The following is a 20720-nucleotide window of genomic DNA, read 5'->3' on the forward strand; positions in this document are numbered from 1 at the left end:
CGTATATAATAATAACAATAAACGTATTGTAATCGTTGTTGGTGGTCTTGTGGTAGGGTTCCATAATAAATTTCCAACAATTCAATTATAACCTACAAAAAGAGAAAATAAATATGTCAAAAAATAAAAAAGTTATTTGTGTTTAACCCTGTGCCACCGTGTACTGCCGTGTATATTGATGGACTCTTACGACGCGGCGAATTCGGAAGGCGCAATCTTCTTCTCTATCATTCTTGACAGTAATCGGTGCCCTTAGAATTTTAAGATTACAGTTATTTATCTCGGAATGGTAACATTTATATTTACAATGAAAGTAAACGTAATCGTATCTAATTTAAGGATTGCAATTACAGCAATAGAAGACGTATTCGTAAGAGCCCTCCTCCGATTTAGTTCCAAATGAATAATTATTTATTTATTTCGTTTATTCAGTCTACAAATAATTCTTACAGACTATATTAGACAATTTTTAATTATTAGTTAAAGATTATAAACAATTGTTGCCTAAAATTATATAAACTTAGTCTAAAGTCGAGGCTAGGATAATTGTTCCAGAATCGAATGCATCTCACCATTGGTTCATTGAGGACATAGTTAGTTCTATACCGTTGATCTACAAATAAACGAGCCTGCCTTCAATCATGGTGCTTTGTTTGATATGTAATTAAACTCTGTAACTCACAGCAATTTATATTGAAATTTAAAAGATTATACACGAAGAGAATCGAAAAGTAGATTCGTCTGTCCTCAAGGCTTTGCAGTCCAATCAATTTGCGTCTGCCTATATAACTAGGGAGCCCTTTAGGCCAGCGCAGCTTACACAACGCATATTTGGTAAAGACTTTTTGGACTCTTTCAATCTTATTTATATGACATTGGTAGAATGGGTTCCATATAAGAGAACAATAATCTAGTCGGCTTCGAATTAAGGAGACGTAGAGTGCTTTCAAAGTCAAAGGATCTGAAAAGTTTTCCGTATTACGACGTAAAAATCCAATCATAGAAAAAGCTTTAGAGATAATATAATCAATATGTTTCGAGAACGTAAGTCCTGAATCGAAGATTATGCCCAAGGCTTTGATTTCCTCTTTCCTACTAAGTATAATATTGTTCAAAGAGTAATTATAAATGAATGGATTAGGTTTCTTCCTGTATGAAACCACGCAGCATTTGTCGATATTCAAGTGTAGGTGGTTCATGGTACACCAATCTTGATGATGTTTGAGATCCTTTTGAAGATTGGAACAATCTTCAATACAGCTGATTTGTAAAAATAACTTAACATCATCTGCAAACATTAAGCATTTTACATATTGAAATATTTTAGGTAAGTCGTTTATGAATATTAGGAAAAGAATTGGCCCGCAGTGAGTCCCTTGGGGTATTCCAGACCAAGCATTAATTAATAATGTAGATTTAGACGATGATATTTTAACAAATAATTTCCTTCCCGTAAGGTAGCTTAAAAAGAATTTTAAAAGTGTTCCCTTCATTCCGCATACACTCAGCTTCTTAATGAGGATAGAATGGTCGACTTTATCGAATGCCTTTGAGAAATCCGTGTAAACTACATCTAGTTGTGCGCGATTTACAAAAGCGTTAATAATATTGTTTGTGACTAGTGCCAAATTAGTACAAGTGGATTTTGAAGGGACAAAGCCATGCTGGTACTCGCAGATTAGATCACTGATACGACTTAACATTGTAACTTTGAGAATAGAATCAAATAATTTCGAAATGGTGCTTTGTTTAACTATTGGGCGATAGTTGCATACGTCATTTCGGCTTCCTGGCTTATAAATTGGCGTGATTGAGCATATTTTCCAAGCATCCAAGAAAATCGATTTGTTTAGACATTTATTGAAGAGAATTGAGATCGGTTTCGCTATTGAGGTGGAGACGAGTTTAAAAAATACGGGGCAGTAACTTTCATGATCGGTAGGTGAGCTATAATTCAGTTTTGAAGCTGCTTGTACAACATCATTGGTTGAAACAATAAAGTCATCATAAGATTCAGAAGAGGATACATTAAAGTTGAAAGTGTCTAATTTGTCAAATTTTTCATAAACTTTTTGGAAAAATGTTGCAAAGAGGTCGCAAGAGTCTTGTTCATTATCCGAAACAATGCCATCATAATTTAAACAAGTGGTGAAGCCGTTGGTCTTCCGTTTATTGTTGATATAACGCCAAAAGCTAGAGGGATTTGATTTTAAATTTGTTTCAATTCTAAATATATAATGTTTAAGGGGTTAGGGGTAGTCAGAATTTTCAAAAAATTGATTTTTTTTTTTGCATTTTCTTAAAGTATAATGTTTTAAAAATATTGTGTAAAAATTTGAAGTGAGTCCGACAAATACTTTTCAAGTTATTCAACAATTAACAAAGGGCGCTCGGCCGCTCCGGAGCCGATAGCAAAACTTTAAATGCGTTTTTCTCAAAACTATGTTTTTCAAACTGGTGAACACTGTAACTTAAAAACCGCTACGTAGATTTCAATAAAATTTATACAGCTTTTGAAAAACATAAAAAACTTGTGCCTGATCGAAGGATTTTTTTTTTCAAAAATTTCGATTTTTTTTTAACAATTAACTGTTGGTTTTTTTCTCTAAAATCTGGAAAAAATTTTCTGAGGCCGCTAATTTTTCTTGTCCGATTGGTTTTAGATGAATCTGCAAGGACTTGTGATCTTCACCGCAAGGGACTTCTGGAGAAACGGGCTTCACACAAACAGCGATAACTTTTGCAATTATTAATTTTTTTTTTTTGAAATTTTGGTGAAGTCAAGTTAAAACATGATGTTTTTATGCTATGTTTTTATTTTTGTTAAATAAATTAATTAAGTAGCAAAAAAAAATTCGTGAAAATCATCATTTTTTCGGGCCTCTGACTACCCTTAACCCCTTAAACAAGAAGTTATGAAGACAATTGAACTCCCTTTTCAATCGGAGTAAGTTGTCTCGATCGATTATGCTATTGGTTCTTTTTAATTTCTTGTCTGCTTTATTTTTTAAATTTTTCAGATGACAAAGCCTCGAGTTAAACCAGGGGAGTTTCTTATGATATTTCCAATTTCGTAGAGGAACAAAGGGGAAATTGTTGATAGTAACTTGTCACATAAAATAGTATAAGATGTTTTAGGATCATCGAAAGAGTCCAAAAATGACCAGTCTGTGTTATCAATGTATTCGCTTATCTTTGTAACATCAGCTTTAGAGTAATTGCGTCCAAGTGTAGTGATCGACGATAGTTTATCGAATTTATAAAATTCAAAATTTATTAAGAGCGCTTTATGATGTTAACTATTACTTAAAATAGGTAAATAGCATTGTTGGCAGGATGAATTCAAGTCTGCAGAAATAAAAGCTAAATCCAATATTCGATTGTTATCGTTTAGAACTGAATTGACCTGTTTAAGGCCAAACGATAATAAAGTGCTTACAAACAGTAACTCAATTTCAGATTTAACGTTAGAAGGTATTAGATTATTATTATATGAAAACCATGAGATATTTCCTAAATTAATTAATTAATTAATTTCATCATTTTGAGTTAAATTATTATAAATACATGCTAAATTATTTAAATGCTTTTCATAGATATCATACGTGCTATCTGGTGGAATGTAGGATAACAAAAAGAAGATACAGCGGTTCAATAATTATTTTCCACATATTCTTTTTAATTGGTGTAGTATAGTAGTCTGATATGAATGAAAACCTATCTTTATTGATGCGGTGACAATTTATGTGCATGAAAGAAAAAATTCGCCCTACCTACTGGCATCTACATTTTTCAGTTTTCTTCACGTCTAATTTGACAGTTTATTTTGACTTCCCTCATTGTGAATGAGCATTCTTGTGATTTTTCATATTACCTATCTTCATTATTTCTTATTTCGACATCGAAGAGTTTATATTGTGTGGAATAAGTAAACTCTTTTTATATCTGCTGTTTCAAACAGGCAAAGAAATAAGAAATTTTAATTACAAAAAGTGTGTTTCAAACAAAAATAACAGGGGTCCCAAGTAAAAAAAAAAAGTAAGCTTTGGAGGCTGGAGAGTGGAAAGTGTTGACTCGTCAATGAAATAAAAAAAAAAAACAAGTAATAAACGAAATGATGAAAATGGGCGAATGTGTTTAAGATTTGAACAAATAACATATTTTGCAATGCAAAAGTAAGTCGTATGTAAGTTTGTTGCACCAAATGTCTTAATGTGGGGCTGTGAAATATTGCTGCATTTGTATGAGAAAATTAAATTTATAAAAATTATTCGCAAATGATGACGTTTCGTCGCGACGAGTAATTGAAGCAAGTAGAATATTCGGTTAAGAGTTATAATTTTGTGTGTGTGCTAATTTGTCCAGTGTGCGCTGTGCGTTTAAACAAAGTGTTGAGGGAGGCGAAGTGAAAAAAGTTGATAAGAGAATTCAAAATTCACCTCTTCTATCTGCAATCAGCGAGTATAAAGTATAAAACTTTATAAAACAAATATTGATACCACTTCCAACACGCATCACGCATCACGAGCTCACACCCTTATCCTTGTTTCTAGGTAAGTTGTTCTATGAGTGTTTTTCGTATATTTGATTTGTGTTTACACGTTCACATAAAAATAGCTTTACAACTTTTGTTTGCGCAATTACTTCCTTATAACTAATCCTATTAGCGGGAGCTCGTTGACATCCGCAGACGCGTAACCCAGAAAGAGTGCATTGTCGTCAGCTAGAGCAGGTCGTCAAAATGAGCAAAAGTAGAGGGTGGTTGTGCAGGAGGTGGGTTGTTTACATACAAATTACGAGTATCATACATTTCATGATGCCCAAACACGCCAATGAAGCGCATGACCAGCAGCTCCGACACGCTAGCTAATGGTAAATATACCCACCATATTGGGGGATGGTGTGTTCATCCTGCTGAGCGATGTAAAATGCCTACAATATTTGCGGATACATTTTACAGCGGCAATAGCAATCTTGTTGAGTCTCACATAAAAATAAGTCCTTTCCTTTTTGTATTATACTATAAGTGCTTGCCGCACTTTGCTCAACAAAGAAGTGTTAAAAGCTTGTAGCTTTTTTGCTTAGACTATACATATGTAAGTGCTGGAGTGAGTTCAATGTCGTTCAAAGAAGTTGAAGACAAAGAAATCTCACTTCCCATGAAAACAAAATAATGAGAAATGAATAAAAAACGAAACTTAGAAAGTTGCATAAATCCAAAAGCTTTTGATGATAATCTTATGCAGCAGACGAGTTAGTTGGGTTGGTGTCGAAATTCTGTATGTACAAAATTCTAAAAACAAAATTCTGCTTTTTAAAATTCTGCTTTTTTAAAATTCTGCTTTCTAAAATTCTGCTTTCAAAATTCTGTATTAAAATATAATGTTAACAATGTTAAAGAGGTAATGTAATTATTGCATTTATTATTATTATTATTTTTTATTATTATTCGAGATATTAAATAAAAAATAATAATAATAATAATTTTTTCTTCAGTTTCGATAGAATCAACAGTATTTTTGCGTAGAACTCCTTTTCGCGTGGGCGGCCTTTGGCCGCGCTTCAAAAAAATAACCCTCGTCAGTCCGACTCCGGCTACGCAATCCACCGTATTTTTGCGTAGAACCCCTTTTCGCGGGGGCGAAAGAAAAGAAATGAATTAAGTCACACTACATATTTAAAAAGAATTCCAAAAAATATTGTTATCGCTTAAACATATACATATGTATATTTATGGAATAAATGTTTATTTTGTTACTTCTTGTATGACGAAAATCACAAAACTTGAATAAAGCAGAATTTTTCGCATTAAACATGCAGAATTTTGAAAAAGCAGAATTTTGGAAAGCAAAATTTTAAAATGCAGAATTTAAAAAAAGCAGAATTTTAAAAAGCAGAATTTTTTTGCAATTTACAGAATTTTGTCACCCACAATTTTGTAATACAGAATAATGACACGCTTCCGAGTTAGTTATAGTTTCTTGCCGTTTTATTTTAAAACTCTTCGTTGGCCTGCATTTGCTAGGTGGGAGACAAACACTTTTCATCGTTTGAATAATTCTACAATGTTAGTTCTCTTTTGTGTCTTCTACTCGTTTTTCATATCTTATCCGCGTCACAGTAAAATATCTATATTTTCGCTAATTTATTTTTGTGCGATAAGATATAGTTTAAGGCATAGTTACAATTGGTCATTTAATCTTTCATGTGTATGCCATTTTACAATATATCGTATGTTAGACACTATGTATTAATGTAATGTCAATATACAGTAGATTCTGTTTTTATGCGGTTTTGAAATAGTGCGGTTTTTAAAAAAATTAAAAAATGCATGTCGACCTATCGGGAATTGTACATATAAACAAGATTCTAAACCAGCTAAGCAAAAATTCATCACAGATTACATCAGAAATGCTAACCCTACAAGTATGGAACCGCCTGCATCACCATCTAAAGGGTGATTTTTTAGCTATTATCTTTTTAAACAGTTAGTTTAAACAGCTGACGCACGTTTCCTGTTTTGTTTCACTGTCAAACATCTTCAGGTTGGTCTATTTTAACCATGAATCGTCTTACAAACGAACAACGCTTGCAAATCATTGAGTTTTATTATAAAAATGCGTGTTCTGTTAACCCTTTCGCGATATTGTTGCCATATGGCAACAGTAAACTTTAAAAGGCCGTCAACATTCTCTTGTAAAAAATATAAACTTTTTTGTTACATATTTTCAAAAATTGAAGTTTAATGGTTAAACAGAAATAAAATAAATAATAACCGCCAATTATATATCGGTAATACAACATTTTTAAAGAAAGCCTTCTGGCATATAGCACTTCACTCTGAAATTTGTATTTTGCATTTTTAGATTTTTGAGGCATTTTGGGCAAATGTTTTCAACAATTTTTGAATAAAGTATATAGAAAAATGTTCAATCTGTCATTTGGCATATAAATATTTTTTCGCTCGCACTTTAAAAGCTGTGCTAATTTTTAAAACTTAAAACTTTTTAAAACTAAGCTCGTAAGGTGTTAACTTGCATTAAATTGCAGAAGAAGTTTATTTGCGATTGAAACGAATACAAAACATTTGTTACCATATGGCAACATTAAAAAAAAGCACTTAACAAAAAAAAAAAAATTATTTGTATTGTAATTGGTCCTAAAATAAATACTCAGACAAAAATTTGGATTTTTTGGATGGCGCAATAAAAAGATGTAGCGAAAGGGTTAAGAAAGTTTATCGCGCGCTTCTTCCATTTTATGGTCAGTTTAATCGACCCACTGAAGCGGCTATTCGAGCTATTGTGACTAAATTTAGAACCAAATTTACATTATTGGACACCAAACCACCAACACGCTTACGTAGAGTGCGAACTGAAGAAAATATCGCAGCTATATCGGCCAGTGTTAATGATGACTATCAATTATCGATTCGTCGCCGTTCGCAGTAATTGGGCCTCTGTTACTCAACAACGTGGATCATTTTGCGAAAGGATTTAGGTGTGAAGCTTTTCAAAATACCAGCTGCAGCTGGTGCAAGAATTGAAGCCGAACGACCTACCGCAATGCAGAATTTTTGGTGAATAGGCTCTTGGAAAGTTGGCCGAAGATCCACTTTTTTATCGAAAAATTGTGTTCAGCGACGAAGCTCATTTTTGGATCAATGGGTACGTAAATAAGCAGAATGGTCGATTATGGAGTGAAGATCAGCCAGAAGAATTGCAAGAGCTACCAATGTATCCAGAAAAGGTCACAGATTTGTGCGGTTTATGGGCTGGAGGTATCATTGGACCGTACTTCTTCAAAGATGCTGCGAAACGTAACGTAACTGTGAATGGTGAGCGCTACCGTGAAATGATATCCAACTTGTTTTTGCCCAAAATGCAAGAGCTTGACTTGTATGGCATGTGGTTTTAGCAAGACGGTGCCACATGCCACACAGCACGCGTAACAATGGACTTGTTGAGAGGCGAGTTCGGTGAACATTTTATTGCACGTTCGGGAGCTGTCAATTGGCCACCCAGATCGTGCGATATAACGCCTTTAGATTATTTTTTGTGAGGCTATGTTAAAGCTCATGTCTATTCAGACAAGCCTGCTTCAATTAACGCATTGGAAGACAACATTAAAGCATTTATATGTGAGATGCCGGCCGAAACATTGGAAAGAGTATGCCAAAATTGGACTAAGCGGATGGACCATTTGAAGCGCAGTCGTGGTCAACATTTGCATGAAACAATCTCAAACATCACAACAAACATGGACTGTAGTATCGATTTAAATAAAAATTTTAAGCATTTTTCTGAATTTTACGTGTGGTTTTTTGAAAAACTTTCCTATAGCTCTTAAAAAATCACCCTATAGATCAGACGTGTACATTTCCTCAAGTGACGAAAGTTATTTTACGCCAAATCCTAAACGAATGCGGAACAGGCGGATATTGTATGATTCTATTTCTGACGATGTAAATTTATTTTTCGATTCTGACGTTTTTTAAATAAAGATCTAATTTTCAAAACTACAATTTTTTGTTTATGCGATTTTATTTAATTATTTCAGATTCATGCGGTCTATGGAACGTATCTATAGTCATAATATGGGATTAGTACCCTTTCTTATGCGATTTTATTACATTATTTCAGATTTAAGCGGTTCTTAGCACTTTTGAAACCTATCTATAGTTTTACTATAGAACTGGTAGCTTTTTTTATGCTGTTTCTTCCGGAACGTATGTACCGCATAAAAACAGAATCTACTGTACATACATACATATGTATGTACATCAATATTTTAAATAAATGAATATACTACAATATTAAAATATAAAATCTAAATCTGCTTCAATTCTTACAAATTTGTGAGAATTAATTACTTAATTTCTCGCTGGGATGAAATCAGGAACCGTTATCAAAGCATACACATTCTGTATTCCCATGGCAGCCGGTTCTACGTTACCGGAATGACTCGGGTTTTTCCCGACCAAGGGCTGCCGCCCCAGTATATTAGCCCTGTCTAGTGTACCGTATCTTACCCCATACACATTCTGCGACGTTTCATACACGCTCCTACCGTTGTATCAACATGGGCATGCTATATGAACAGTTGTATCCTGTAAAGTGTGGTCGTACAACCGATTTCCATGTTGACCCAACGGTTGTATGAAAATTAAAATGTTTTATAATTTGCTGGGCGGACGTAGGGGTTGTACAATGAGTTGGAACGTGTATATGCGGATTGTATAATCAACTTTGTTTACATTTTTATTTTTATTTATTTACTTAAAAAAAAAGAATATATAAAAAATAGATAAAAAAAAAAAATAAAACAATAAATCATAAATAAACTAAAATTTCATAAAAAAACAAAATTTCACTTGATTCCTGTATTTTGCGAAATATTCAACATATATGAGAATTGTAGCGCCCCGCTTGTAGAAAATATAAAAACTCCTCGAAATAAAGGATTTTTTATATAAAAGAAATTGTTCCAAGAGAATAGTGAAAAATGCAATAAAATAGAAGCCATAAAAGAAACAAACAGAAAAGCAAACAAAAACCAAAAATATCTCAAATTCTTGAATAAAAGTATGTATAATGCGAATAAATGGGAATATGGCTATTTTTTTTTTCTAACGAGCATTTCAACTGATCGGAGGAGAAATAGCGCAATAACCTGTGGTCGGAAGAGTCTAAATTTAATATGTTTTATCATGACTGCGGTACACAACATGTTCGCAGACCGGTAAATAACGGTAAATAATTGAAACTGTTAAACTCGAAGGAGGATAAATTATGGTTGGGAGATTCTTCTTCTATCAAGATGGTGGGTGGTCTGATATATCGAATTGAGAAGACAATGAGAGTCTCGACTTATGCACTTTTTTAAATGAGACAATGTTACCTTATGCTGAGGATAATAAATAACTTCGATAGGTGTTTTAGCAAGACAACGATCCGCAGCACACTTCGAAAGTGGCCAAGAAATGGTTTTCAGATAGCCAAATGAACATATTAAGCGGGCCTGCTCAAACACCGGATTTAAATCCGACCGATGGCTTGTAGCAACAGGTGAAAATAGCTAGGTTAGAAAAGCAACTATTGTAATAAAGGAAGCTGGAGAAGCTTATACAAAGCAAGCGAAAATAGCAAAGCTGCAAAATATTGAAGAATCATATTACTATAACGATAAAATAATTTAAAAATCTTTCACTTTATTAAAAGTTCTTTTTTCACAGCAAAATATAACTTGAGCTATTGGATTTTTTTTTTTTTCATAGAATTTGAGAATTATCTTTTGATATTTCGATATAAAACACACTCAAAAATAATTGTAAGTATTGGTTTTATTTTTACTCTTATGAAATTTCGCTATGCGTTCCTAATATTTTTCGAATGATTGTATATTCTATAACAAGTCACCTTGTACAGAAACTAGCGAAGTTGGGAAAAATATAGTAGTAATATAGTTTTCGGAAGACGCCACCTTTTGCTTCTGTACACCGGGGCAATCTTATGTTCTATAATTCTTGATAAGAAGTGGTCACTGTAACGGCGAAAAAAGTCGTAAATTTTTCAGCGGTACGAAAGAGGACAATTATTGGATTTATATTTTTAGATTTTATATTATTTGAAAACATAAATGTTTTTGATTTACAGTGAGAAAAAAATTTTTTTTTTTTGTGATTATATGTATGTATGTATGTATATTCATATGAGTAGTTATAGAAGTAGAATAAGTTTTTTATAGACTGATATTCGCAAAAATAACGCTTTTTTATTGGCAAAATAGAAAGAAATATTTATAAATATTTTATAAAAAAAAATGTATGTTCTAACTTATCGAAAAAAAAACATACGTGATTTCATGCAGAATATAATTGTGAATATACAGCTAAGAACTCAAGCCTGTCAACATGGTGTTTGATCGAGCTCCTTCTCCTAGTTGCGGTGTACGTCTTACTTTTACTCTACTATTTAGTCTACTATTGTCCTATTGTACTATTGTTGCCGCCTCTGGTCGATGAATGGTTTTTTGTGAGCAGCCTTTTCATGACAGAAATAGACTCTGAGTTTTGCCATTTCCTACTGAGTGCGACCGCTTTTCTATAATTGACTGTTTTATGTCCACAGTGGGTTTCGAACCCGGGCCCTACCGAATGGTAGTCAGGCATAAACCCGGTAGCCGTCGAAATGTTGTTTCGGGGAAAGCGCGTAACATCGGACTGAAAGGGCTGTCAAAATTCTAAATATAAGTATCATATTTAGACATTTTTCCCACCTTAATCCATTGCGTTTTTTTTTCGTCAGGCCATTTTTACAGCAAAAAAATACGGTTTTTGGAATATCTACAGTGGTCTAACAGATTAAGATTATAACGCACCCTCAACAATAATAACAGATTCCTATAGGTTGCGTTCTTTTAAGCGCCATTGTTTAAACAAGAAATTTGAAAATGGTTAAAAGTAGTTATAACGCATTTTACAAAAAGTTTTAAATTTTTCAAATATGTACCTTGTTTTCACAGTTGTAACGTCAATTACGCATTTTATTTAGCTGCTTGCGGCAAAACGATGAAGGCAGATAATTTTAATAAATAAAAATATACATTCATATGTATGTATGTACAGACATATATGTACCATATATACATACATACATATATTGATGTCTGTTTATGATCACATCATTCGCCTCATCTGCATCTGCATCTGCATTTGAGTTTTGCTCTGTGTAAAGATTTTAATATCCCTTGCTGTGCTAGCGTTGTTTGAGTTTGTCACGTTGTGCGCACTTAACTTGTAAATAAAAATAACACAGGAAACTCAACCCCCACATTGAATAAGTTGTGGTTTATTGCCAACGGGCGCGCAGCGGGGCGGTCGTGCTTCTATTTCTATATGTTATTTCCAACTGGCGTATATTACTCGTTAGTATTTACTCGGATTACTAAACGATAGAATTTTATCTATGCAAAATTTACTAGCAACGCGTAACAGCGGTTGCAAAATAATTGTTTTTATATTTATTTCTGTAATTTATTTAAAATGCGCTTAAAGTAATGAGCATCAACAAAAATGAATGACGATTAGAAAATAATATTTATAATTTAGACGGCCGCTGTAGCTGACTGGAATGCTCGTGCATGGCACTTCAGCCAATAAAGCCATGTTAGATTGATAGAAAATGATTTTACTAATAGAGGTTACCACTCGACAGTTAATGGCGATCCTCGGACAACATTTCTGTAACTTCGAGTACTCGATACTTGATATTTGCTAATGTAACTTGCAGCTATTTTGGCCCATTCGCGGATAATGGCTTTTTCAGCGCCTCGCGACTGGTGGAATCTTTTAGTTCGGATCTTGCTCTCCAAAGTGGCCCAAAGAAATTATTCCTTCGGATTCGCGTCTGGAGAATTTCAGAGCCATTGTGTGGACGTTATGAAGTTCGGAATGTTATTTTTTAGCCATTCTTGATTCACTCGAGCTTTGTGAGACGGGACCGAGTCCTGTTGAAACGTCATTGGTCTGCCACCAAAATGTTTGTCTGCCCACGGCTTCAAAGCAACCTCCAGAATACTTTCCAGATAATATTTCGCATTTACCTTGACGCCAGGTTCGATGAAAACAATTGGAGAGCGCCCATCTGCGGTTACAGCGGCCAAAACCATTACCTGTGGCGGGTGCTGCCTCCTGGTGGCCAATCCATGACTCAAATTATCGTATTAACGGTCGGTCAAATAAATCCCATTGTTATGGTGTACGAATTGCTCAGTTTGAAAAATTTTCTCATCAGAAAACACAATTTTCGGAAATTGACCGCTTCTGGCCAAGCGAAATAACTCCTTCGTTCTCTCAAGTCTGACTTATTACTGCTTTGGTGTGAGATCATGCGTCTGGATCTTGTAAGGCTTGACTTTGAGATCATTGTTCAGTATGCGGCGGATGCTACGGTCAGATATTTTCAGTTCTTTCGCCAATTGATTGGCACTTTGTCGGGGATTTCGCTCGTGACGTTTCGCGGTGCTAACCGAATCATTGCAACGAGTAATGGTGCGATAAACAAAAACTTTATTTACTTTAAGGTGTTCGAGCTCACGAACAATCGCTGGTTGTGAATTTCTAGCCAAATATAATGCAATCACACTATTACATTTTGAAATCCTTTACTAATTTTCTTTTTTCGCGTTTACTCTTGGCAAAATGCTTTCGCGCACTTGTAAACAATACTCTAAGAGTCTAGACTGTCATTTAGCTATAATAACTAACAGACAGTTCATGCCTGTGCATCAGCTGCGCGAACGGTCTGAAGTTGGTTACATTCCAAGTGCCGGACCCTGTAATTGTTACAAACACTGTTAGTTCTATGTATGCTAGTTTCTAAGAAACCTTGTATTTCTAGATTTACTAAATGAATAAATAAATAAAGTATGATCTGGGCTGCATACGCTTGCTGTTTCTACCAGAGAAGGCTCCATCCGAACTTTACTTTGGTTAGGTGCAATTAATGCAACGAAAAGTGCCACATTGAGAATTTATCTGACCTTAGGGCATATAGATAATGGCATCACATGCTATGTTGCTCCAGCTAAAGGACGACCACAACTGTTATTCAACGGCTATAACCTCGCGCAATATAAAATCGTAACACAACTTGGCCTCTCTTTCATCTGCAGGGACAGTATGTATGATGGTTGGTTTCGGTTTCGGTCAGTACTTTGATTTCACATTAAAATCGGATATTGTTTTTGCTGTAGCAGCATAAACATTTACCATAAATGGTTGGGGAATGCTGATGGAGTGGCAGTCCTTGGGCGGATACAAATCCGGGTCGTTCTGGTAACTTAGAACCAACTGTCGTGGGAACGCGATATTCGTTGCTTATGCAACTTAGGTCTCCTTCAATCCACAATTATGTCAGTTTGAATCATCAGCTGTCTGAAATCAAGCTATGTATTCTACTATAGGCTTGTTGTGTGACTCATTTTGTTTTACACACACTTATAGATATAATATATGTTTATGTACATATTGTATACGTATATGTATATATGCACATAAGTATGTATATATAGTTTTTGGAAAAACACGCTGAATTACAACTATTAAATAAACCAGTTTCCTTTTCATAATTTATTACTTATTTTATTTTATCAACTCGCTTATTACGTTTCACTATAATGTTTCACTTTATTCAACGCACTTTAACCGCAATAAAAATGGTTTATGCGAGCCATTTGATGATGCACCGAAACAAACTCGGCTACAAATACAAGTATGCTGTGAGGGGAAAAAATATGTACATATGTGCTCGTACATACGCGAAACAGAACCACAAATGCCCTGAATGTCCCCAAAGTCATGGCGCTTCACCACATTTGACATTGGTGTTGATGGTTGACAACAACAGCTGACTAATGTACGTGGCTCAACTTATTTAACTAAAATTTATAACCGCAATTTAAATTTAAAAAAACTAAAAAAGTAGGTATATGCATACATATGAATGTACGAGTAGTTAATTCATAAGTGTGAAATGTTTGATAGAACAATTATGGTTCTGATGACTTCATGCAAATGCTTACTGGCCCACACACAATTATGCGCCACAAAATGCAGCTTCGCACACTCAATAGATAATCCGCACACATATCATACATACATACATATGTATGCAGGCATGTATTTCCAACTTCACCTGAGTATGTGGATTATGTATTTAAAATAGCGAAATTATTTCAGCGCACTCAGCTATCAAAGCATGCATTCTTTGCTGCATCTCCACCACACGTATCGCCATCGACACATGCAGCAATGCACGCGCTACCTACCATCAGCAGTAGCTTGAAATTGTAAATGAAAACAAAGACAATTGTAGCTAAATATATGTATGTATGTATATAAAAACTATAAAAATAAAAAATAAAAAGTGCGCGATCGCAAAAGAAAGCTCAGACATTGATCAATTGCCAAGTTGGCGTGCAATGGCTTGATTTGTTTCGGCTAGCTTGCCCAGCTGAGCTGAGTTGGGCTGGAGAGACGGGGCTAAGTGCCTGATTGACAAACTGAATGATTGTCATCTAATGGAACGTGTGGACTGGATGGCTAATTTGCTAAGGGAAATATCAATAAATTATATAGTTATGAAGTACGTGTGTTTGTTATTGTATCCAACTGTGATTTTATCATTAGATTTATTTTATAGCCGCTTGGTATAAGCGTCTCACATTGTTGTGCATAGGGTTAAGTAAGCTGCTTAAGCTGGTTTTGGCATTACAGTTAATTAAATGCGTGAATTGTACACAATCATAAACATACATTGTTGGATGGCTAAACGCACATGACTGTTCGACAACACACCTTTATGCAACAAACAAAAATACATAGTTAGGAAAAATATCTACATTTCAACTCCTTCTATAGGGTGACCAGGTAGGAGTGATAGTTTTTCTAATTGTTTTACTCCAACTGCGGCCGCCGTAGCCGAATGGGTTGGTGTGTGACTACCATTCGGAATTCGGATACGTAGGTGAAGAAAAAATAGTTTTTAATAGCGGTCGCCCCTCAGCAGGCAATGGCAAATCTCCGATATTTGCCGTTCGGAGTCGGCTCAAAACTGTAGGTCCTTCCATTTTGTGGAACAACATCGCACACCACAAATAGGAGGGGGAGCTCGGCCAAACACACAAAAAGGGTGTAAGTGCCAATTATATATATATACAAGGTGAAGTTCAAAATAAACAAGACTGAGCTAAAATAGAAACGACAGGAGCTTTGTTCAGATAACTTCGCGTTTATTTATTCAAAATAGTCCCCTCTGGCCTCGATACACTGTTCTGCGCGATCTAAAAGATTTTCGAAAGAGTATTCCTGGTCATTGACCGGAATGTTCTTCAGAATGTCGGTACAAGCCTTTTGGATGGCCTCTACGGACGCAAAACGTTTTCTTTTCATGGCCAAAAACAATTTTCCGAATAGGCGAATACAGTGAGTGATTGATGGTTAAAATGCGATTTCTAGTCAAAAAATCAGTCGCAAGAGTGGATCAATGAGATGGTGCATTATCATGCAATAAGTGCGGTATTCATGGCGAATTCGACGAATGCGAAGCAACAAACGCTTCAAAACGCCAAAATCGAAAATTGCATTGACGGTTTGGCCCGTTGGCACGAACTCTTTGTGGACAATTCCTTTGGAATAGTAAAAACAAATGACAATCGACTTGATTTCTGACTTCTACAAACGCGATTTTTTGGGTGGTGGCCCGTCTGGGACCTTCCATTCGGCACTTTGACGCTTAGTTTCAGGTTCATGTTGGAAACACCATGTTTCATCACCAGTTACAATGTCGTAAAGGAAGTTTTCGTCTTTTCTAGCCTCTTTAATGAGGCCTTTCGAATGTTGAATTCTGAGTAATTTTTGGTCCTCAGTATCATAGTCTGTAAGGATTGTAATTCATAGACTTAAATAAATAAATAAATAAATAAAAAAATAAATAAATAAATAAAATGCGATAAATCAATGTTTTGGACATATTCAACTCCGATAAATTTACGAATGATTTCGATGAAGTTTTCGGTGATTAATTTTGGGTCATTTTAAAAAGATGGCACCAACAAAAAGATTTTTATGATGCCAGTCTTGTTTATTTTGCTGTTAAAATATTCAACAATGTTTACTAAAATGTTTTTAATTGCAAATATGCAGTTTTTCAGTTGCGGATTTTATATTTTTTTTTTTTTTATTATTTCCCTTTTTAAATTACAATCTGTTAAATTTTAACAATAAGTAATTATTTTTAAAGTAGTATTGGAATTCTTTGTTCTCTAACCAATGCTAGATAAACATTAAATTTAGCTTCAGATTATGCTACATTATATTATTTTCTGTGTTATAATTATTATTATTATTAATTATTACTATTATTTATTATTATTATTATTTATTATTATTATTATTTTTGTTTTTCTTTATTGTTTTGTTAAATTGTAAGTTCTGTTGGAGTTAATCGTTTTAATCTTCGTTTTCCCGCTTTCTCCGATTGTGGTAGTTTGCGCATTTGTTCATTTTGATGATTTGTTAGTCGTTTTATATGCTTGATGCTGTATTTTCTAATTGTGTCATCTATTGTGTCGATATTGAGGTCGCTGTGGATCGCGTCGTTTGGTATATACCAGCCTGCTTTTGTTATTGTTCGAAGTATTTTAGATTGCGTCCTTTGAATTATTTTGATATTGGTTTTTTTTTGCTGTGCCCCAGATTTCAATGCCATATTTCCAAATGGGTGAGATTATAGATTTATATATCACTACTTTGTTGTTAAGGCTTAGTTTGAATTTTTAGCCAACAGCCAATATAATTGTCTGAACTTGTTTTTGATTTCATTTCGTTTGTTTTGTATATGTCGTTTCCAATTTAGTTTTTCATCTATAGTTATGCCAAGGTACTTTGCACTAGGAAGGATTTTTATTTCATTGTTTTTTATTGTTAATTTATGTTTCTTAGGCTTTCTGTTTGTATATATTACTTGTACCGTTTTATCTTTGTTGACTTCTATTCCCCAATTATCGAACCATGATACGGTGTTATTTGTTGTTTGTTGAAGAATGTCAGTCGCGTTTTTTTCTATTTTATCCGATGCCATTAAAACCGTGTCATCCGCGAATGTGGCTATCATGCAATTTTTTGTGGTTGGGATCGGTATATCTGCTGTAAATATCAGGTACAATAGAGGCCCTAGGACACTACCTTGGGGTACACCTGCTGTCATTTGCATCATGCTTGAGCATTCGTCTTCGAACTTTATAAAGAAATGTCGGTTTTCCAGATAACTTTTGAGAATGGTGAAGTGATTCCGTGGTAATATTTGGCTGAGCTTATGTAGTAGTCCTTTATGCCAAACCCTGTCAAAAGCTTTTGCGATATCCAGGTAGACAGCTGTGCAGAACCTTTTATTTTCCATATCATTTAATATTTTGTTTATAACTCTGTGAACTTGTTGCACAGTTGAATGCTGTCGTCTAAATCCAAATTGATGGCTTGGTATTATATTTTTTTCTATCAGAATTTTGTCTAATCTGGCAAAGAGTATTTTTTCAAACACTTTTGAAAGAATGGGCAAGAGACTGATAGGGCGATATGATGTTATTTCTGATGCACTTTTACCTGGTTTGGGGATTGCCGTTATTTGTGCAACTTTCCAGAGGCGTGGGAAGCATTGTGTCCTTAATATGCTGTTGAAAATTTGTCGTATATATGTAATTGCTACATCAGGTAGTTCTTTTAGTATTTTACCATTTATTAGATCGAAGCCCGGTGCTTTTTTACTGTTCAGATTTTTCAAATGATATCTGATTTCTTCTGAGGTTGTCATTTTCATTCTCTTTTCTGGGTTACTCGTATTTACATTTTGTTCAATGTGCTGGTTGTCTTTTTCGTTTGAGAATATTGTTTTAAAGTGTTCAGCTAGTGTGTTTGCCTTCTCTTTATTGGTCTTTGCCCAAGTTCCGTGATGTGTTTTGATGGGAGGTTTATGTGGAACTGCTTTGACTAAGTTTTTAGTTGCTTTCCATAGGGAATAATTGTTAACTGCCGTGGCCCCCAAGTTATGTATGTAATTCTCAAGCTTTTTATCCTGGTGTTGTTTTAATAATGTTTTTAATTCAGTTGTTGATTTGTTAAGTTTTGCCTTATCTTCGGGATGTTTAGTAATTTGCCACTTTTTACGGAGTTTCCTTTTTTGTTGAATTTTTTGTTTGATATGTATTGGAATAGACTCTTTTTGTTGAATTTTTACATTTGGTGTCGAAAGGGTGAGGGCTTTGATGATGGAATCGTTGAAAAAAGCTATTGCTGAGTCAATCTCGTTTTCCGTTTTCAATGAAATATTTATAGTCAATTGTGCTTCCACACTTTGTCGGAAATAATTATTAATTATTATTATATGCTCCTCTAAAAGTTTGTTGGTGCAGAGATCCAAGAATTGTCATTAGAAGTGGGGAATGATCCGATGATAGCTCCAAACATGACTTAATGGTGATATGGGATTGTGGAATATTTTTAACAATACATAAATCAATTAAATCTGGTTGTTTTCTGATATCTGTAGGCCAGTACGTCGGCTCTCCGGTGCTTATGAAGTGTGCATTATTTTCTCTTATAGCGTCTAGTAATTTTCGGCCTTTCGAAGTTGTTAACCTTGATCCCCAAATAGAATTTTTTGCATTGTAGTCACCTCCAGCGATATATCGACTTCCTAGTCCGTTTAAATATTCCAGGTATTGATCTTTTGTGTTATTGAATTTTGGCGGACAGTATACTGCTGATATTGTTATTGGTCCATTTGAGCTATTTATTGAAACTGTCGTTGCTTGTATGTTATTTTTTCTATAACCATCAAGTTCGTGGTATTTAATTGTTTTTTTGATGATTATTGCAGTTCCTCCGTGAGCCTTGTTATCTGGGTGATTTGTGTAGTGTATGTTGTAATTGGGTATATTTACAAAAGTTTTATGAGTTGTATGAGTCTCGGATATTAGCATAATATCAATTGCTTTGTCTAGAATAAAAGTCTTGAGTTCTAGTTCGTGGCGCGTAAGTCCGTTTGCGTTCCAAATTGCTATTTTTATTTTACTTAGTGCGACCATCTAGCTTCGAAACCAGTATGGTTACAATGTTCATCATGGTGGCCATTTGTGTTATCAATTGTTTCATCATAGTTTTATTTTATATGGAGATACAGATTTTACCCCAAAAAAATGTCTTCTAGGGCGAAGTCCCCCTTTTTTCAGCGCCTAAGTCAACAAGCAAAATTGCCATTATTGGTGCATACAGAATCCACAAGTTTTGGACCAAGCATCAATGTCTTCTCAAAGATTTCCTTATTTCTTTCGAAATAAACAAGAATGCACTGTCACAATCAATGGTACTCGGTATATAGCGACATTAATAACTTTTTTTTTTAATAAATATGTCGACTTTCGTCGATATATTCGAGCTGTGGCTCCAATAAGTGCGTGCTTCAAGCCATACAAGGGATGCAACACTCGAAGTTGTGCACGAGAAATTTGACGACTTGGTTACCTCACGACGAGCGTTCATCAATTGGCTGCTGCCTTTACAAGATTTTGTACCCTCGATTATTTTCTCTGGGGCCACTAACAAGCTAACCACTTTGGTGGAATTCGAAGCCAACATTCGAGAAGCTATTGCGCACGTATTGGATCGAGTCATGAAATGTTAGGCCGACAGCTTGAAGCACTGCGAAGCCGAGTCGGCCATTTGAATGTTGCCTTATTCGATACAAAAATGGTATGATTGTCGTATGTCTATTAATTTTTTCATAAGTTTATTGAAAATCAAGAATTCATGAAAAGGGGTTGATTCTCTGCGTATGTCGTTTAAGGTTTGCGCTTTTTCCGACTATTCCAGGGCTTATAGCACTTAGTTTCAGAACTTTTCAGCGTACTTATAGAGATGAGTTGATTACACGTTTACCAGCGCTCTTATTTGGTAATTATGTCCCCTCATGAGACACCCTTCAAAGGAATAAAAGTTTCAACAACAGAACTTCCTTTGCCCATCTCTCACAAGCCGTATTGCAACAAGAATTATAGATTACCAGGTTCAGTCATCCCAAAACACTGAGAGTAACTTCGACTGTCACATAGCCGGGAAGTCGGTAGTAGAATTCTGCCTGCTCATTTCACACGTATTCACCCCT

At 34.7% G+C, this 20720-nt stretch overlaps 1 protein-coding gene across 4 annotated transcripts in view; it reads left to right on the forward strand.

The window, feature by feature from the left end:
* The first annotated feature begins 3908 nt into the window (after positions 1-3908).
* Positions 3909-20720, forward strand: part of LOC129246277 (uncharacterized) — a 93299-nt gene continuing 76487 nt past the window's right edge. For all 4 annotated transcript variants that reach the window (XM_054884967.1, XM_054884970.1, XM_054884971.1 and 1 more), the window contains exon 1: positions 3909-4553. The gene's annotated coding sequence lies outside the window, so the exon portion shown is untranslated. The remainder of the gene's footprint in view (positions 4554-20720) is intronic.

Source organism: Anastrepha obliqua, chromosome 4 (genome assembly GCF_027943255.1).
Source record: "Anastrepha obliqua isolate idAnaObli1 chromosome 4, idAnaObli1_1.0, whole genome shotgun sequence".
NCBI classification, from domain to species: Eukaryota; Metazoa; Arthropoda; class Insecta; order Diptera; family Tephritidae; genus Anastrepha; species Anastrepha obliqua.